The 4,831-nt window shown below is 41.7% G+C and overlaps 1 pseudogene; it reads left to right on the forward strand.

Annotated features, from left to right (window-relative positions):
• Nucleotides 1-2,080: 2,080 nt before the first annotated feature.
• On the forward strand, nucleotides 2,081-2,959 carry LOC117028862 (40S ribosomal protein SA-like; annotated as a pseudogene).
• Nucleotides 2,960-4,831: the final 1,872 nt, after the last annotated feature.

The raw sequence follows: 4,831 nt of genomic DNA on the forward strand, positions 1-4,831 counted from the left end.
TGATCAACAAAGAAAATTGGAATTGCAACAAAATCATTAAATTTTCTTTGAAACATGTCTACTTATATGTAGTACATAGTAACTGACTGCAGATTACTTAAAAGCATCGGGCTTGTAAGTGTTGAGCCCAAACTGACTTACACCTCTTAATATAATTTATTTTACCCAGCTAGATACTTTAATATTGGATAATTTTTTTTTGGCAGTATCAAAATACTTTTAGAAAGTAACAGAAATGTAAAGCATTATGTGCATGTAAAATACTATCTACTTTAGTTTAATCCAACCTAGAATAATTTAATTCCACCTACAATACACATAGCCTACTCTCTAGGGCAGGGGTGTCCAAACTGCGTCCCACGGGCCAACTGCAGCCCACAATCCATTTTTAATTGGCCCGCAGCAAATTCCAAAAATATATTTAGTTTACTTAAATAAACCAGGTGAGGCAATACGTACTTCACCTCGAGTGAGTGGCCCGGCTGTTTGTGTATTTTACTGCATATGGCCCTTGGTAAAAAACGTTGAAAAAAGTTTGGACACCCCTGCTCTAGGGCATGATGCTGGCCCTGAGATAACTAATGTGTCTCTCTGCCTTTGAGAGGTTCAGCCTATGAGATTTATGGTAATAAAAGTTTATAGTTACTAACTTCTATTGATCTTTTGCTACGTGTCAGCCACTCTGCCAAGGGTCTTGCATATTTTCTTATTTAACACCCCCACCTAAATCTTTGGAGATAGCATTTTATTAGCCCCATTTTATAGATGAGGGAACAGCGGCGGAGAGTAAGGACTTTAACCGGGGACATACACTTCATAAACGGTTTAATTTATCCACTTAATTGATATACTAATAAATATACAGAGAAAACCCAACATAGTTACATAAGTAAACACAAATACTTATAACTTTTATTTTTTTAAATAGGAATATATTTTTCTTCTGTAACTGAAGTAAAGATGTTTGTTATTGCTGTTTCTCATGCCAGCTTATGCTTAAATAATTAGTGATAGTAATTTCATCCTTGTGCAGAGAGAGCAATGCATTCATAATTACAGAGGAGTGCAAACATCTTTCATGGCTGTTAAGTCTCAAATGCTCTGACCCTAACGTTACATTTTGTTCATTTTTTAAAAGATAAATTATAACCAAAATGATATTTAAACTTTAGGTTGACTTCATAATAAAACTTTTCATCTCAAATCATATTTGTGGTTTTTCTAGGAAATTATGGTAATAACATGCTTTGCATATATTCAGAACTGTTTATTATAAAAGGATCCCAAATACACAAGGACCTTAGCTATGAGTGCGAGGGGGGCACAAGTGTAGGAGGGAAATTCAGGGAAACGTGAGGCTTTAAAAAGCATAGACTTCACCCCATTTTAATTAAAGTTTTGGATAGAAATCTCTTGATAGAATTTTAAGAACAATATTAGAGGTATCTAATTCCATTCATGCACTTAAATATTAAATTGAGTGACTATATTCGTTTACTAGGGCTGTGATACAAAACCACCACTGACTAGGTGGCTTAAACAACAGAAATTTGTTTTCTCATAGTCTGGAGGCTGGAAGTTTCAGATCACAATGTCAGCCAGGTTGGTTTCTGCCGAGGTCTCTCTCCTTGGCTTGCAGATGGCTGCCCTCTTGCTGTGTCCTCACCTGGTCGTCTCTCTCTGCATATGTGCCCTGGGTATCTCCTTGTGTATTCGAATTTCTTCTTCTTATGAGGACAACAGTGAGACTGGATTAGGGCCCACCCTATATTGGCCTCACTTTAACTAAATTACCTCTTTAAAGGCACTCTCTCCAAACATAGTAGCATTCTAGGTACTGGGGTTTAGAGGTTCAACATAGGAATTTTGAGGGGACACAATTCAGCCCTTTAGGTGCAAAGAGCTGAGAGTTCTTTCAGATCTAGAATTTCATACATCTTCAAAGTTTTCGCTGTAAATAAATTGACCACAATCTCATTGATTGATATAATGCTTTTCTTTATTTATGACAAACGACATTCCTTCTTTTCTGTGCTACCCAGAACATAGAGCATTGTTCTGGGTTCCAATTTTAACTAAAATGGAAACTTTCACAACGTCTGGAGCCCTTGATATCCTAGAAATGAAAGAAGAAGATGTTCTCAAATGCCTTGCAGCAAGAACACACTTAGGTGGCACCGCCTTTGCCTTCCAAATGGAAATGTACATCTACAATAGGCAAAGGGATGGTATCTACATCATAAATGTGAAGAGAACCTGGAAGAAGCTTTGGCTGGCAGCCCGTGCCATTGTTACAATTAAAAACCCAGCTGATGTCAGTGTCATCTCCTCCAGGAAAACCGGCCAGGGAGCTGTGCTGAGGTTTGCTGTTGTCACTGGAACCAATCCCGTTGCTGGCCGCGTCCCTCCTGGAGCCTTCACTAACCTGATCCAGGCAGCCTTGCCAGAACTTGCACTTCCAGTGGCTACTGAGCCCAGGGCTGAGCACCAGCCTCTCACAGAGATGTCTTATGTTGGCCTGCCTGCCGCTGCTCTGTGTAACGGACTGTCCTCTGCACTATGTGGACACTGCCATCCGTGCAACAACAGGGAGCTCACCCAGTAGGTCTGATGCCGCCAAGGAGGGCGGTGAAATTCTGCGCATGGGCGTCCCCGGCGCCTGGGAGCACCCGCGGGAGGGCACGCCTGACCTCTACTTCTCCAGAAAGATCACAAGGAAGAAAAGGAGGAATTTCAGGGTGAATGGACTGCTCCTGGTCTCTAATTTACTGCCACTCAACCTGAGGTCTCAGACTTACCTGCAGGTGCCCTCATGCCTACTCAACAGTTCCCTTCTGATGGCTGAAGGGCTCAGCCCGCCCCCAAAGACTGGAATACAGCCCCCACTGCTCAGACCACTGAATGGGCAGGAACAACCACTGAGGGGGTCTTAATGCTGTTCTTCCACTGGCTTAAGTAGAAAATGGAAGGCTGATGTAAAACAGTTTCTGAACGACAACAAAAAATGACATTCCTGAATTAGCTTTAGTAGGAATATATATATATATATATATATATATATATATATATATATATATATATATATATATATTTAGTAGGAATATACACACACACACCACACACACATATATATATACACGCACACACACATATATATATTTGGCTAACAGAGAGAGAGAGACACTGTGGTTTACTCACACATTTGCAACCAAAAGTATGCATTCATTTCCTGACCAATTAAATGTGACCAAATTAATAACCCAAATCACACATTTTCACCACACTAAAATGTAATGCCTCGAGTTACTTATTCACATTAATTCCCCCTTCTGGGTAGAGGAGCCAGCATTCCTGGCTGCTGTGTGAACAGGGGGCTCCTTTGAGGGGAGAGGGACTGGCTGAGGTCCTGAGGATGAGAGCCTGGGCCCACAACACTGCAGCAAGACCCTGCTGTTCTCTCAAACTGCCAGGGGATCAGGGCAAGCTGGATCCTTACCAACCAGGAGCCAGCTGGGGTGTAGCCCCGAGGGCAAAGGCAGATGGTGATCACTGTGTCTTAAATCACTGTGGGAAGGGGGTGGGTGGGACTAGAGTATGGGACCTCTTTCAAGCAGTGCTTTTGCAACCCCAGAGACTATGGTTGGGGTTGAGGATCCCTTGCATACAGTGGCTCCTTTAATGGTTAGGATTCCTTGGGAGCTCTTCAGATGCTCATTCCAGGGAGGTTGCTGGCATGCCCAAGAGAAACCATTGCCTCCCCTTCCTTCCCCATGGGCTCCTCCAGCTCCTGGTAAAACTTCCTCCGAAGAGAACCAAAAGATCAAGCATAACTCGTGCCCCACGTGACAGGGTGAGATTGCTTTGGCATGTTTGAGGGGAGGGGTTTTTGCAGGAACGATCTCTAATTGGCTGTAGCCTCCCAGGCTTAGCAGCCCCACTCTATTCTGGGCCTGCCCAGGGCTCCACACAAATACCTGATGCAAGCGGCCCACAGATTGGTCTTGAGACCATCAGCTTTTAGAAATACATGTGCCCACAGCCTTCATATTGTGCTGAGCCTGTAAAGACTGGGGCCGAGTCTGCCAGCTTCACAGCCATAATGCTCAACCTGGGAGACAGCCCAGAGAACTGTACCACTCGACTCTATTGACATTTGGTCTCTGAACAGCTTGGAAAAGTGCTAAAGAATCAAGTCACTAAAAGGAAGTTCGTGCATTCCAGCATGAAACCAATCTGCAATTTTTGTTCTTGGGTTACCATTCCTGCTGCTGCTGCTGCTGATGATGATGATTATTATTATTATTATTTTACAAAATAAAAATCAATGAAGTAAAATAAAATAAAAATACATTTAAGTTTCTCTTTTAGATTAACCTACAATTTCATGCTACATTCAACCTGGTTTTTGGATACATTTATACAGACTAAAATATCTGCAGTGGTACTACAAGTTAAAAGTCATCCCAAGTACATTGAATAAAAGCCCTGCTGTTGTGGATTGTATTTTCCAAAACAAAAAAAAAAAGGCTGCAACAACATTTTCAAACCCGCAGACCCTTGCAATTTCCCAGTCAAGAGATGGAGTCTACGCCCCCTACCCCCACCCCCCACCGTTTCTTTTAAACTTGGGGGCCTTTATGATTACCTCAATAAATAGAATGCAGCAGAAGGGACACTATGGGACTACTGACAATAGGTCATAAAAGGCAACGTGGCAGTCACTTTTATTTGCTTACCTATTTTTAGGCATGTTCTTCAAATATATGTTTGATATTTGATGCTTATAGTTCAAAATTTCACTTAATTTCTTGAAAATGATTCATATAATAAA

Source organism: Rhinolophus ferrumequinum, chromosome 10, assembly GCF_004115265.2.
Source record: "Rhinolophus ferrumequinum isolate MPI-CBG mRhiFer1 chromosome 10, mRhiFer1_v1.p, whole genome shotgun sequence".
Lineage (NCBI taxonomy): Eukaryota > Metazoa > Chordata > Mammalia > Chiroptera > Rhinolophidae > Rhinolophus > Rhinolophus ferrumequinum.